Source organism: Uloborus diversus, chromosome 8 (assembly GCF_026930045.1).
Source record: "Uloborus diversus isolate 005 chromosome 8, Udiv.v.3.1, whole genome shotgun sequence".
Lineage (NCBI taxonomy): Eukaryota > Metazoa > Arthropoda > Arachnida > Araneae > Uloboridae > Uloborus > Uloborus diversus.
In genome coordinates, this window is record NC_072738.1 from 104,440,636 (window position 1) to 104,457,730 (window position 17,095).

At 34.0% G+C, this 17,095-nt stretch overlaps 1 protein-coding gene across 1 annotated transcript in view; it reads left to right on the forward strand.

Annotated features, from left to right (window-relative positions):
• The window catches only part of LOC129228054 (rab3 GTPase-activating protein catalytic subunit-like), a 388,943-nt gene that overhangs the window by 192,275 nt on the left and 179,573 nt on the right, over window positions 1-17,095 (forward strand). The gene's annotated exons all lie outside the window — the stretch shown is intronic.

Consider the following 17,095-nt stretch of genomic DNA (forward strand, 5'->3'; position numbering starts at 1 on the left):
AAAAACTCTAAAATTCATTAAGGAAAATTTTTTTGAATTTCAACTAAAAATGTTTTGCACCGTATTTTCTGGGATATAATTCAACGTTAGCGTGTAATGGCATTAGTATCAAATTTTAGAGCTTTTTTTTTTTTTTTTGTGCCGATTTTGATTTTACGGTCAGTGAAATGTCAATTTATGTTGCAGACCGTTTTTAGATGCTGGAAAAAAATTCTGCCACTGGCAGCTCATCTATACGAGTAATACCGGGGCCGTCGCGAAAGTAACGGAAAGCTGCGGCCCTGGTATAATACTCATTACATTTTTTTTTTTTTTTTAACACGCCTAATCGTCATTTTAATTCTGTACTCAGAGCCAGAAGGACGTAAGTCACATTATGATAATTTTTACAGGAGGGAAGAAAAACTTTTTTCTGGCGCATGCAAAGGATGGGGCGCGCGCTCTTTTATCCCTGGGTTAAAAAAAAAAAAAATAAATAAATAAATGAAAATAATTTTTTTTTTAGGAATTGCGTTCACATGGCTCCATGCGGAATATGCTTCTACATACAATGCACTAATAAACGAAAAATTGCTATTTTTCGTCTACTTCAAATCTGGCTCTTAGGTACATAATTGTATGTAGGCGCATGCTGTTTGAATGTGTCAACCTTCTAAAATAGCTTGCACGTGAATGGTTAGTCCACTCAGGTAGATCGATAAGTCGGACTGAGCTCCATGTAATTACTCCAAGCGAATTGTCTCTTTCTTTTTTTAAAAAATCAAATCAACAAAATTTCTTTAAGTTTTTGAGTTTTTGCAGAATCATACTTGAAAAAAAAAAAAATCACTTCATAGACAAAAAAATATGCGACCACAATCTCATCTTGTTTTCTTACCCACGTTTTCTCTCTCTCTCTTAAAAAAAGGGCACTTTTTTTTGCATTCGTGATGTATTTTTTACTAAACATTTATTATGGGTATTCAAGAACTGGTTCGTATGGCAATTGATACAAGAATTAGATGAAAAAGTTCTTCAACCTGGAAGTATAAAAGAAAAATACCGCGCATACGAGTTAAACTGACAACGATAAGAATAGGAAAGTTCGAAGATCGCAAGTGCCTTCCGTCACTTTTCATTACTTAAAAGGATTCTTTTAACTGTTGTATAAATTTTCTTCTCATTTTTTCTCTCTCTCATCTTCGCAAAGAAGAAACTTTGACCCTTGCCATTTTATTATATTTCGGCGTGTTTGTTTGCGGAAAAATGTTTCTACTGTTTGTTCTTTCTCTTCCTATCATTTCTGATGAGGATGATTTCCTACTCACTTTTTTTCTTCTTTTTTTACCATTCAGAGTATTTAGACAGATTTGTATTTTGTTTTCCTTTTGCATTCTCAAGGTTGAGGGGAGGGGGAGGTTAAGGGGCTTCAGCAAGTATTTAGAACGGAAAAAAAAAACATTGGTATGTTCTTACATTTGATTTGAAAATGATTTTTTGTTATGAGAGAGAGAGTTTTAGAACCAGGTTCTCTCGGAACTCTCCACCTGGAGTAAAATATTATATCCATAGTTTTACAATCTTCATTGAGTTGATAATTTTTTAATTTATTTTGTTTCGAAAACAACTTTTTTTTTTTTTGGACTGCCTCCTTCACTTCCTGAAAAATGAACCATTGAATTAAGAACTTGCTGTTTGAACTTATCTTCCTTATTGTTCAAAAATTGTGCTATCGTCTTGTAAAACTCTCATGAAAAACTCTTAATGTTAAAAAATAAAAATAAACAAAAATAAGACAATTTTATTGGAAGAACGCACACCATAAAAACTCAGCACAATGATTCATCATATCACCTCAAAAAGTAATGAAAACCGTCAAAAAATCATTACATGCTCTCTTCTTTTTAAATTTATCTATTCGAATTATTGCTAAACATGTTCAGAAAATATAAGGTAGGGTCTGGTGGGGAAAGTGGTCAATGGGGTAATGTGGTCATAATTCAAGTAAATGGCTATAGATTGGGAATTAATGTTCGAATGAATATGAAAATTTTATTTTAGGGTAGTGCATTTAGAAACTACATTTTGAATAAAAAATTTTACAACTGGCAAAATTGTATTTGGTAAAAAAAAATATTTTGTGCAAATATGAATTTTTTAAAAATCTAAACACCTTTTTTAACTTCCTTGAGAAATTTTGTTTGTTAGAATTATGAACAGATTGACTGTGCAGGAAGCTTCCTACATATCTCAATAACTCTTGTTCATTGGCAGTTAGCTGAATCTATTTTGCATAATTTTTTAGAACAATTTAAGTAAGGTGGGGTAAAGTGGTCATAATATTAGGCTTAACGAATATTGTTCTTCTAAAGTCACTTAATCTTTAAGTATAAGGCAGATATAAATTAAATAATTATTTCATTTAATATGTATTGTTTTTACAATCGTGTAGGCACGTATAATATACGTATTCACATAAATGCACCAATAAAAACGTATTTGGGTATCTGTAAGTATTTTTCATCTATATAGATATACATTCGACTATACACGTTTATACTCGCTTATTGCTTGTGTATATACGAACACTTATATACTCAGGGAGACACACATATATATGCGTAACTCGAGTAGACACTTAAATACAAGCATGTGATATACATGTATACAGGGTGAGTCTAAACTCTTGGGCAAATTATTAAAAGGTGTTAGACGGGAGGATAAGAGGATAAGAAGCAAGAATCTTATGAAACATATGGACACAAACTCAACGCTGACGCGCTACATGCACGCAAAGCCAGAAACTGATGGATGCAAAACAGGTCACAAATTTATTACACAAAGACAATTTTACACAACATTTTAGGTTTTGAAGAAAATTTTAAAGTGATTGATGAAATTTGCGGCCGACAGCTGTAATACATGCATCGCAATCACTCTGTTGCAATTACGAGACTTTTGAAAAACTTTCATCAGTCGCTGCGCCTTAGTTGCGATGGTTGTATTAGAGCTACTACTGAACGTAACTTTTAACAACTGCTCTAAATATTTCTTAAAAACTAAAATGTCGGGTAAAATCATCTTTGTGTATCAAATTTGTGACCTGTTTCGCTAGCATCAGTTTCTGACCTTGTGTGAAGGTAGAGCGTCAGCGACCATAAGTTCCTTATGATTTTTTGCTTCTTATCCTCTCCTTACACACCACTTAAATTTTGTCCAAGATCTTGGATTCTTTCTGTAAGCATACATGTACTGGTGTATACATGTAAATGCACGTATATACGTCTGACAGGTATATAATCATGTTTACTCGTAAACATACGTATATACTCATGCTTATATATATATATATATATATATATATATATATATATATATATATATATATATATACGTGAATAGACACGTACAAACACGCACTGGATATATCCACGAATTAACTCGTGTATACCCGTATAAGTATGTATGTACACTTATATATGCGTATATACGTCGACTATACACGTATATACTTGATATAAGTGCAAACACGCATATGATGTTCGTTTATACGCGTGTATATATTTGCATATATACGTGACACGTATATACTCGTGTAGACATGTATAAACTCCTGTAGGTAATCACGTATACATGCTTATATACCCGTGTATACAAGTATATACTTAAGTTGTCACATGCATGCATGTATCTGATTAATGCATGTATCTATTCGTATTTGAACATGTTTACTCATGTCTACGCGACACGTATAGTATACTCGTGTATGCCCGCATATACTCGTACGTATACTTGTAACTATAAAAATAACCTAAATATACAAAATTTAGGGTTATTTGTAACAGTTTCGTAGCTATTTTTAAATATGACCACTTTCCCCCACCCCATGGGGTAAAGTGGTCATAAATACAAAGGAAATGAAGTTGTTATAAAACTACTTAAATCAATATTTTTTTTACTGAAATTCAATGTACCGTGTTCCTTAATAATGCAATGTAAAATATCAACAAAAAAAGTTGAAGTGTTTAAAGAATTTATTGTTCTTATTATCTACTTAAGTGAAAAACCTACGATTTTATGACCACTTTACCCCACCAGACCCTATAATTTCGCAAACGATGAATTAAAAAGTACGGCAATTGAATAATTCTATTTAATTTTGTTATTCATCCTCGTCAGCGTACCCCTTGTGGGCCCTGCCCATCTTTAGCAGCCTTTTCCATTCTATCCTCTTTTCAGATATTAACCTCCCAATTATTTATTTTTAAAATGGCAAAATCCTCATCCAGGCAGTGCCTTTACCTTTTCAGTTCCTCTTAATGTTTCTTTCTTTTCTCTTCTTAGGAAATTTAACAAATAATTTATTTCTGCACTTCAATAAATAAATCAAAATTTTCACTTTTATAAAAAATATAAAATAAGACTTTTTTTTACGAAGACGTAATTACATGAAAACAGAGGCGGCGAGTGGGGGCTTATAAGTGCAAGGAGCAAATTGTTTTTAGGAAATTAAAGACTTTATGCTATCTTGACTGACTAAGGTGGGGGGGGGGGGGACTTGATGTTCTCTCGTGTAAATGTTTTGAAATTGAAAGTTATTGTAGTTTAAAAAACGCCGTTTTAGTAGCGTTTTGTCAATGTTTGGAGAATGGAGAGAAGTTTCCTGGATTGTCCCCGTAATGTTTTTTTTTTTTTTTTTAAATAAAGTCTAATTAATAACAATAAAAACGAATAACTTTTGGACTGCCTTTGGTAATGTAAGGGTAAGGAAGGCTCTTCCCTGAAAAAAATCTTAAACTGATGTCTTAAAGACGCAAATTAAAGTCATCTTTAGTCAACTTAGAGCAAGTGGTTTGGGGTTCTTTCCCAGAAATTTTGCGAAATTTAAAGCATTTTTTGAACGTCCTTTAAAACGTTACTTCTGGAGGGGACGATAGGGTTCGGAAATTCTCTCAGTATTTTTTTGTTTTTCTTTTTAACTAATGGAACCCTAAGACCTCAGTCTTGAACTTCCTTGGGTACTTCAGAAAAAGATCTCCAGATTTTTTCCTTTTTTTTTCTAAATTGGAGTCTGAAAAACGCTGTTTTACGCTATCTGGGGGGGCTCTCTTCCTGAATCCCCCCCTGAAACTAGAGTCTTTATAACGCAAATTTAGGTAATCTTTTAATTTAAAAAAAGGAAGGAGTGCGCTCGGGGAACCCGATTTTCTCCCGAAAAAATTTCAAAATTGAAGTTTTAAAACTGAAATTTTAAACAGTATTTGGTGACTTTAGTGTTCGGGTAACCACACTCAGGATGTTTTGAAATTTAAATCTTAACGTTGAGGCAATCTTTGATTATGAAAAAAGTGCGAGGGCAGTCACCCCCCCCCCCCCGCCCCTGATTATCCGCCACTGCGTGAAAATTATAAACTATATTCCCCGCCAACAAAGGGCGAGAAAAACAACATTCACATTCCATCGTAATAACTAAACTGTTCTATGTAATTTTTTTTTTGCCATTCCAAAAAAAAAAAAAAAAAAAAACAATAGGTAGCGCAGACGATAAATGGATAATGTAATACAAAAAATTATATACATTGCAGATGATAAAAAATAGGAAAATGAAATTTATAACATAGCAGACGACATAGGCCGTCCGAAGCTCTGACGGCGCCCGGGGCGAAAGTTTCCTCGCGCCCCCCCCCCCCTATACACACATAGAAATCAAGTTAGCTGTAACATCAGTGCATAATACATGCTTGAATTTCTTACATATTAATTAACAGAACAATCAGAGGGCTATGCATAATGCAATTAAAACACAAGCAATGAGTCTGTTTCTAATATTTGTGAAACAATAATGCCCTAAAAACTTTTCGAAAAATAGAAATGTTAAAAATCCAAATACTTATCTAGTAAAATGTTGTCCCACTAGATAAAAAACAAACAATTAAAATTGAATTGGTTATTCATATTGATCAAACTAAGAACACGAATAAATAAGTTGTTGATTTTAAATAGAAAATGAATTTATCGAAGTAAATTGCATCAAAATTAGTTTCGATATAATCGATTCATCCAATGATTCTTTTCAAGAGTTTTTTGGTTTTGCTTGTACCAACTTAATACCAACTTTCATATATGTTATGAACAAAGATATTCTTTTGCATCAAATATTTGTAAGTTTTAGGGAGAAGCGCACAAATACTCAACAACATCGAAAATCGCTCAGAATTGCGTTTTTGGAGCTCTAACTTCGAAAAATCACTGGCCCTAATATTACAAAATATGGCCTTACAAATTGTGTTTTAAGACTTGAGTTTAAGAAAATATTCGTGCAAGGGTCCCCATGCCGCCTTTCACAAAAAATGGGTTTTTTACACAACACTTACACAACATTTAAGTGTAATAGCCTCTGAATGTAAAACTTTGCTTAAATTTTTTAAACCATTATTTTAAACAATTTTCCTGGGAAATGCTCCAGATTCTCATGTTCATAAAATCTTCAAAGTTTGTCTAAAGTTGCGTTTTTAAAACTTCAATTTCGAAAACTTGCAGAGGGAGAAGGAATTGATTTCAATCTATTTAAAAAAATAATCGATCAGAAACAGTTTCTGGACTCCCTCCCTTTCCCTAACGTGAATAAACATGGCCTACAATCGCGTTTTTAAGGCTAAAATTGCGTTTTTAAAACTAGAAGTTTCAAACTTTTCACCGGACAACTTTTAACCTTTTTTCTTATCAGATCAAAAAAAAAAAAAAAATTTTTTTTTTTTTTTTTTTTTCAATGTGCCCCCTAAAAACTTTTTTCTGGTTACGTCACTGCATGCAGGGCAGAATTCAAGCAAAGTTGGTCAGAACTAGACAAAGGAGAAGTGCCTTTTGCTTGATGCTAAACAGTTTTATATTCTCAGAAATTGTATTTGCTTCAATGATATGATACCAAGAAAACGAATGTTTTGGAGACAAAAGGAATGAATATTTTCGTGCCCTAGGAAAAAATAGAGAATCATTGCAATGATTCTCTATTTTGTGTGTCTATGACTATGTATCTATGATACACGAAATGAGGACGCGCCGCAAGGCGGTGCACAGTGGTTCAAGGGCGGAAAAAAATAGCCATTTTTTAAGTTTTGATAAAAAAATATTTCATGCCGTAATTACTTAGCCCTTGAGTTGTAGTAACTTACTTCATAAGAGTTTTTTTTTGAAAAAAAAAAAAAAAATTCGTTTTTACAAAATTAGCCAAGATTGTTGAACAATTATGTTTTTACTTTTTTCGGACGTACACCTTATACTTCAGTTTTAATTCATTCGTTCAATAAGGAGGACTAAAATTTAACGAAATTCATTTTTGATTGGTTTTTCACACTTAATGGGATAATTACATCATAGTTAAAAATTAAAAAATTAATGAAAATTGAGAACTACCTGAAATAAAAAAACATTATTTTCTAAAAAATGTATTGAAAAATATTGTTTAATATATTTTTATCGGTGGCTTCTGGTGGGCTTTAATTTACATAGATCAATAGTTTAACCCATCCTGTAAATAAACAACAACATTTTAGCTGCGACCACCTGCGACTGCAGTCGTGGCAGATGTTTTGTTTGACTTTCGCTATTTACAAACACCAATATAGTAAACTAGAAAATAACCCGTAACGTTATGACGGGGCTAAATTGCTTTTTTCATGAAAGAAATTGGTCATCAAACTTGACATGTTCCAGACTAACGTATGTCACAGTTTCACTACTTTGCAGGAGAGCCTAAAGACGTTTGTTTACTGTTTCCGAAAGTTGGGGCTCTTGAAACATTCATCAATAAATATAGAGGATTTTTTTAAACAGATTTACGTGTTGTTATGGCTTAATGCGGAGCATTATTCTACATGCAATGCAGTAGTAATCTGAAAATAACGATTTTCAGACCCGTTTAGTATGGCTTTAAAAAAGATACATATGAGAAAGAAATTTTTAAAACTCATCAGAATTCTATATAAAAAGTTAAAAAACTTTTCATAAAACAATAAAATTAGAAAATCATTAAACATTTGAAATTTTTGATTTCCTTTTCGAAATCATTCTAGTATAAAGCTGTTCTTAGTTTGTCAACATTGCCAGAAAATATTGTTCGAGGGTATCCATTGCAATAAATAAACCTTTCGTATGGCATACAACTGATTTAATTATATTCATCTAAACCCAGAAATGAATTTGAATTATAGAGAAACCCCGATTTCACATTTCTTAGTGGCCTAAATCGAACATAAAATACATTAAATATGGGAAAACGTCAATTCAAATAAAAAAACATGAAATATGGGAAAACGTAAAATATGGGAATTGTATAGAAAGCAAAAATTAGATAAGGTAAGGAAACGAAAATAATAATAAAGGTTGCTACGATGACGCTTATAAAAGGTAAAAAACGTGATATTTTACGAAAAGAACATTATTGTACATACCAATTTAGATCATTCTAACACATTTAATTACGAATCTGAGCGTTTAAGTTGAAAATAGTCAGTAATAATCAGTCATTGAATCAAAAGTAAATACAGCATCTTCCAGGATTGAAATACTTTGCAAAGTTTTTCCTGGTCTTTATGATAAAGAAAATAGTTTTTCACTATTAGTAAGCTCTTAAATGCAGTATTGAAAGAAAAGACGAGTTGCGTTTCCTCTTCTTGTTCATTTTCATTGGCGGCCGAAGGGTCCACAAGGTCGGCTATGGATGGAGCAGTAGCATTTCTGTTTTCATGGATTAACTTTCAACAGAGTGGATTATGTTTAAAAATGCACAGGGGTCGAAGTAGTCCTATATATCCTATATTTCCTATATTTTCAAAAAAAAGCATCAAATTCGTCCTATATTTCCTACATTTTTCAAAAATGTCTTATAGTTCCTATATTCCCGTTTTATACCATATACATCTTTTAAAAAGAACGGCAAATAAACTTTCTGACATCGGATTTTTCCCTGAAAGTACGCGCCCAAACGAATTTCAAATTAAAAAACTCAACTGACTAAATTCTGCAACAGGCATCTTCTCTCATTAGCTACAGCAATGTGACGTCACTCTATAGAGGGTGGAGTTTCTTTGCTGGTTTTAGTATAGTATGGTATAGTTGGTTTTAGAATTTTGCATTGGGGGAGGGGGCAACAGCCGTTTGTTTTGTCTTCCATCATGGTTTTCGTTGGTATATTTTTGTGTTCAGTGCATTTTCTGATCGGAATGTTCTAATTTTCTTTGTGCAATCTTTTCTTTTTGTGGAATTTTGGGATCGTGGAATGGTTAGTTCTTTATGATGTTAAAACGTAGTTTGTTGTAATAAGTGGAGTTATAATGGCGAAATCGCATCGCTTAACAACATTTCGTGTGGAGTTGTTGAACTAGGAGGACATTAATTCTACAAATTTTGGTGCATGGTGCACTAAAGGAAAAGATGATTTTACCGCTTTTTGCCGTTTTTGTAACTGTTCAGTGCCCATAAGCAATAGTGGATTTTCGCAATTGAGGCAGCATGCTAAAACATTCAAACATAAAGAAGATTCTGAAAAACGTCAAGAGGATCCTTCTCAAGCTCTGTTTGTTCTTAATACAAGTGGTAAAGGGTTCAGTTTAGATATAAAATCCAAGAGCAGTGGAATTAGTACTTGGGTCATGAGTGAGGAAGAAAAAATAATAATTATCTTTGTTCAAATTTGGTTGGTTATTTAGTCTGTAAAGTACACTTTTTTCAAAAATTATTCTTTTAACTACAGGAAAGTCATTATAGATGTAAGGTATTTTGTTTGAAGTTTTTTTTAAACAAAATCATTGATAAGAATAACTGAATAATATATGATATGTATTATTTCTTTTTTCACAGCAAAATTATTCATATAATGTGTCCTATATTTGTCCTATATTTTTTGTGGAAAATGTCCTATATGTGACAAGTCGGTCACTTCTACCCCTGAATGCACAGAAGGAAACACGTTACTTAATTTTAAAACATTTTTTCTCTTTTCTTTTTAACTGCCAAGGAAAAATGTAAAATGCGGGAAATTCATAAATGACAAACTTTCTATCCGGGTTAAATTAATGTTATTAGTACACGAAAAAACTGGTACCTGATGTTAAAAATCGTAAAACGCGGGGAAAACGTTGATTCGGGGGACTCAAAATCGGGGTTTCGCAGTGAATACGATCCGCCAGCAGGAAGATAAATATTACCATACAACAATTTTAACAATTTTCCACAGCATTTTTTGAGAGTATTCAAAGTTATTGATTTTTTCCGCTTTTTGTCGTTTTGAACCACTGTGCGGCGCCCCTAATTTTATACAACCGGGGCATTTTATGCGATGAGGGATGCCGTAAGGCGCCCGTCATTTCATGTGAATGTCGTCGTGTTCCGTCGAAACGAGGAACGCCTTGCGGCGCCCCCTTATTTCGTGGCGCTCGGGGCGATTGCCCCGCTAGCCCCCCTCTTGGGACGGCGCTGGTAGACGATGCATTTACAAAAAGCAGTATCCTCTTGATCTTCCACAAGCAGGAGTTGCATTGAAGACCTTATAGGTCGTTCTCTCTGTATTCATTTTTTGGAAGTGATCTGCCCATCTCTTTCTAGTTAGATTTTTGGTATGACTATGTTTTATTTTTTAAATTTGTTTATTTATTTCAATGCTATAAAAAATTTCAAGTGAAACTTTACTGTGAAAATTTTAATAAATGATTTGTTTGTAAAAATGAAGGCATTCACGGCCGGTGTCAATAATGTTGTAAGATTCCGGGCTGCTGTGCCGTGGTCTGAGTGTTGTTAAACCACGCTAACACTGAAGATAGCCGCCGCAGATGCGGCCGATACGTTTGGAGTAACAACAGTCAAACCACGGCGCAAACAGCCCGGAATCTTACAACATTAAATGATCTGTTAGTCATTCTTTCACTGCATACCTACTAATTAACATCGTGTGCTAGCGATGCTCTTTCCGCCACAATTCCAACGCAGGATTTTAAAACCCCTATAACCTTACCAATTAACATAATTTCTGATGCAGATTTATGCATTCCTTCGCATTAGCTCTGCTTCTTCAACGTCCACCTGCTACATCGTGGACGCGACATTCAAGCTACCTGATGCCAATCCCAGAGAAGTACATCCTCAATTAATTGGCGTTCCTTCTCGATTGCTGCCAACATTTCTCACTTCACTCAATGTCCCTCCCTCTTCGTTTTGTCAGATGAGTTCAACGCAACATTTATCTCGTCAACGCCCCTAATGAAATGGAACAGAAAAATGAAAATCAGCGAAAGCCATTGCTTTTAATTACGTGTTCGCTAACTCCTTTCCCCTTAAAACCTTGGCCTCGGTGTTTCAAGTTCAGTGAAGATCGCGTGCAGAGCCCAAGGTCACTCACTCATTCGCTACCAAAAATCTCTTCCGGGGAAACTCGACTTTTTAATGGGTGTCGTGTTTGCACTTGAGCCATTTTTTTTTTCAAGAAATTTTATGAGTTTGTTTTAGTATCTTCATTCTTTTCGCTGATCTCGATTATTCATATCGCTTTTGTTTTGCTCTACTCAACTCGGTTTGTTATTTGAAATCATCCGGAAGGGACGATTCTTGTTTAGAATTTTATTCTCATGCTTGTTACAAGTATGTCCATGAGTATTGTTTCTGAAGCGTTCCGTTTGAAAATATATTTCTTCTGATAGCCACTAAAAGATGAGGAAGCAAATTGAGACAATAAGAATATTTTAATTCAGAAAGTGAACCATAATCACTTGGGTTTAACATTCGTTTTCAGTAAGCAAGGATACGTAGAGGAAATTTACTGGCTGGCTGTTCATGATTTCCACATTTTATTACCAGGAACCCATAATTTGAGCTTACTTTGACCTAGGCGGGAAAAAATGGGAATTTTAAGGTCTAAATCGTGTCAAGGCTTTGGGGCGAATGTATTCCAAGTTGTACGGAAATGAGGAATTTACCTGTTTAAGTTTGTCAAGTATAATTGTATTGAGCCTTAACTCAATCATTTTGACCTCATGTTCACATTTATTTATTCAAGAATAAATTAGGAGCAAGCATTTATAGTGGAAAATTAATTGCAGTTTCCTTATTTAAAATGAATAAATAAATAAATTAAATGAAAAAAAAATGGCCAGCATCCAAACCCTGGCATTCATTTGAATTTTGACGTCTTGAATTCAAATTACGTTTTTCGCAATCGCGAATTGCGGAATAACCCTACTCGTTGGATTTCTTGCTTCTGCAAATGCAATGTAATGGAAATGAACAATAACTTCGCACCCATCATATTATGACTGGTGATTTTCTAGATTAGGTAATACGAGGTATATCCATAAAAAAAGAAATGGTAGTTCGGATGCTTTAATAAAGATATATACATTCTGGCCAATTTGCACGTGTACACTTCCCATAAATATTATATTTTCAGGGTATACCGTTATGGTATTTCATTTCTTATCAATTTTAAATGATAGGATTTAGTAATCTAGGATTTTTTTTATTTGGATGAAATTTTGCTATGAAGTTATCTGATGTTTTTTTTTTTTTTTTTTTTTTTTTTGAGGGAAAGGTTAATTTTTACACATAAAAACTCGTTTTTTAATGCAAAAATCTGCTTGAGTTCCGCTTTGAATGAAAGCAGACGATTTGTAACCATGAAGACGAAGATTAGTCCCTCTAAATTAAAAACAGCGGGCTAGACTTATTATCGTCGTCATGGTAATCTGTAAAATCATAGGAACATAACAAACGATCAGATGAGGTAAATAAGCAAATCGTTATTCCTCAACCCCCCCCCCCCCTTCTCAAATACCGTTGAAAATGCAAGGAAAGTGCTTCACATGTGGCTGCTCACATTAGGGTAGACAGGGACACGTTTAAGCAGTGCCCTTTTTTCAAAACGAATTATAACTGGAGAGCCAGCAATTATAACAGATTGATGCTGCTCCCTAGCAAATATCCTCACAAGTTTTTGAGCATCAGTCGAGTTTTGGTCTAGCATGCAGAAAGAATAATCTGTTTACTACCAAGTCGAGTAAATTTTGAGCTAAACGTTTTGTAGCTTATTGTGAATAAATAATACACTGTGAAGAAAGAACAAATATATAAAAATTTTTAGAATTTTATCCTTTTTTGAGAATTATGTTTGTATGAACTGAAATGTTATAAAAAAATTTTGCGCGTTAAAAATAAACCCAAACTTGATGACGGGGCAAGTTTACGCGTTGACGTCTGAGCACCTTCAAGCACGTTTTTACTGTGTTTTACTTCCAAACGTGCCCTAACGTTTATTTTGCTCCAAACTGTCAAAACGTTTTAGTATTTTAAGGCTATTAAGTTTTGAAAATCGCCATTAATTTTTTTATTGAGTTACAAATTCGTATCTTATAGCTAACAATCATGTAGTGCTGTCTTCATGCCACTTATACACTATTACACTCATACACTACCACCAGCTTATACACTATTTTGTCTGTAATAAATTTGCTTTATTTTAACGATGGTCAGACATTATGTTCAGAACACTAACAGAACCGCATTAGGTGTCAAAATAAATATGCGTAAACGTGCCCCGGGGCACGTTTACGCAACCGACTTGGACTCAAAAATTATTTTTTTTTTACGGTTAGAATCACAAGAATGAGCAACAACCGAATGTACCAGTTTTGACTCCATTAACTGCTTTATAAAACCGCAATGTCTAAAATTTCCTAAGTTAAAACATACAATTCAGAAAATTCATTCAAAAAAATTCGCGTAAACGTGCCCTGGTCTACCTTATCGCTATGATGTACAAATATGTTCTTATAGTATATGTATATATAGTACAAGTACGACATGCTTCCATCGCTGAAACAGTTGATAAATCCTAGAGAGGAATGAGGGTTAATTTTTTGTGCCAACTGCTTAAAATTTCATGTATACGTATATAGGTTCTTTTCCCCTTTTAGTTCGGAGCATTAATAAGAAAAAATAAGGTGAAGTTTCGTGATGATAGCATTATATTTTTGAAATACATTTACACTAAACAGAATAAAAGAACATATTTTTTAAAAAAATGCTAAGCACTTTTCATAATGCACTCAAAAGGACAAAATGCCTTTTCTGAGTAAGAAAGGACAATTTTAGTATTCCTGTAGATTTCAAAAATTCCAAGAAAATGACGCCACAAACGAAGAAAAGTGCTGTTCTAGTCATTTCAAACCAAACTTTCCCAATACAAGGGCGCCCATATAGGGGGACAAGTGGGGGGGGGGGCTCAAGCCCCCCTTAGAAATGAGAACTTCCTTGCTATTAGTGCTCTTTTCTTTGCAAAAATGTATAAAAATTTCTTTTCCAGCTGTTAATGTATAAGTTATTAAAAATGTCAAATTTTAATGTCTCTAATCTGTACTGAAATCGGTTTCCATAGGGAAAATATTTTGTTAAACCATGGGGAAAATTTTTGAGCAACCCCCTCCCCCCTTAAAATTTTGCATATGGGCGCCCTTGTCCCAATAAGAAAAATATGCATGTTTCATCACTCAAAGTTATGATTGAAAGGTAGATAATGATAAGAAATTCTCTTCACGACTTGAGCGGCACTTTTCTTTGTTTGGGGTGTCATTTTCTTAAGAGTTTTTGAAAACTACAGAAATATTAAAATTGTCCTTTCTGACCCAGAATAGTTATTTTATCCTTTTGAGTGAATTATGAAAAGCGCTTAGTATTAAAAAAAAATTCTATGTTTTTGATTGATTGGTATTAGCTCGTGGTCTCAATGTCCTCCAAGTGAAACGATACCTCTGGGGGTGCTAGTACCAGGTAGCTATTAGCTCTTGGACTAGTTCTAAATTCTCAATAACTGTTCGATCCGGTGATGGTGCTGCCATCTATCGGTATATAAAATAATGGAGGCAAGGCACTTAGTATGCAGTCCTCGACACAAATACAGTTGTAGTCAGTTGTGACTCTTGAATAGAATAGAATAGATTGGTATTAAATCATGAAATAAGTAATTAGAAATTCTAATTGAAGTAGTCCCACGCATGTGTTTGAACACAGCCTCGACATGTAAAAATCAATCAGTACTCTTCCATGTTCTGAGGGAACTAACGTTTTGTGCAACGGCTTATTTGATTGTTCCGTTATACTTGAATCAGCCGCTTCTTTACAACGGCAATCTTAATAGTCAATTTGATTCCTTTGCTCCAGGAACAATGTCGGAGAAACTCGGAAACGACTAATCGCATTCTTCTTCCAAATGGGTGCCCCTCGGAGTGTTCTTAAATTCATTCCGTGGTGGTCGTAAGTCATGTGGAACAGAACTAATTACATTGACCGTCGGGAGAAACTGTTTGCTATGCAACTGTGTGTTATTTAGTTTCGCTTTTATTATTCATGGAGTTTGCGATATCATCTGACAGTTAACCGCTACGTGGAGGATTGCCTGGCGAGCTGGAAATGCTCGAGTTCTCATCGCCATATTTAGTGAAGTTTGTCCTGTGGGAATTCTTTGTTTTGATTTCGAAAATGGCGATGACCGGGAGTAATCAACATACCGAGAGTAACTTTCTTCGTGGTGGTTATACACAATGTTCTCAATCGTCAATTTTTCTTGAATATTTTGAAGTAACTTCTACTTTGACTCCATATATCGTTACATATGCATTAGATCATTAATGATTCTTTCTTCAGATTGGGGGGTTTTAATTATCATGTACGGAATAAGGACCGTTATACCAGTGTTTCATTACTGAATAGGCCAACTAAGCCTTGGCCTAGAGCTCCGACGTTTTAGTGGTCCCTAAACTGCTATTTTTTTTTTTTAACCCAATGTCGAAAATTGTAAGGTTTGACTACAGGAGCCCTCGAAAAAAGTATTTGGCCTAGGGTCTCCCTGATATTTTAATCCAGCCCTTTTTTATACTGCATAGAAATCATTCGTTTGCTATAATTTTGAAAGTGTGGGATATTGGGGGGGGGGGAGACTCTTGGCAGGTAAGATTGTTATTTGTCAGGCATTAGTTTTAATGTGCAAAGTCTATAAATTTCTTCAAGTACCATAAGGTTCCCAAAAGATTATTTTTTAATCATTTCAAAGATTGTTCATTGTATAAATGAATCGTTTAAAGCAAATAAAAGAATTATATTTTTACTCTAAAATTAATTTTTGCTTATGTTTAAATGTTTTTTGTCCTTATGAAATAAGAAAATGAAGAAATACCTTTTGTGCAAAAAAGTAAAACAAAATATTACAAGGTTAAACGGCAAGTTTCCGGAGGACTTGCAAAATGCACAAATGATACGATGAAATTTGCAAACACGTGTCTGGGGATTACAAGGAACCTCTTTTTCAATGCAATTGAGTTAAGCTTGTGGATCAAAAAACATTTAACATACTCGTTTAAGTCTTCTTCTTTGTAACTTGTTCATCCACTTCAGATCGCACTGCTGCATTGAAAATTCAGTGTCAAGCATATCATCTATTTAAAGTAAAGAATTTGATGAAAAAAAATGCTTCTGTGTTCTAAATTTACCGTGTTAACACTGGCTTCGTTTGTTGAAAATTGCTAAAAAGTCGTAGTCGTTTGTTTTTATTACTTATGCGTTCTTAACAATTGGAGCATGTTTTTCGTTATCACTCTGCCTCAGGGGCGGCAAATAGGGGGGTCAAGAGGGGGCGGTCGCACCCCCAAATTTTTTGAGCAGAATGATAGAAAATGGGTGAATTTAATTTATGCAAGTCGGAAATAAATGTTCAATAAAAAGAAAATCTCTCTGGTTCTCAGTAACTATTTTATGAAACTCGACACATTCCCAGACAAGAAAAAGGGTTTTTCGTTATTTGGATGATGACTTAGAATTTCATGAAGTATTTCCCAGCCTTTTCAGAACATAAAAAGCTGATAGACAACCATGGTTAATTTTAACTAAAGAAGACATTTCCTCATATAGGCTAAATATTTCATACTTGTGTGCCCAGTGTAACGATGATATGTCCAATAGGAGAGACCCGTGCAAAGTGGTGTGGCTGCATGATGTTCACAAGAAAATTCCTTGATATTTTACATTCACTTTTACGCTCACTTTTTAAGTGTATATTTATTTAATGAGTGTTCATCGCTTT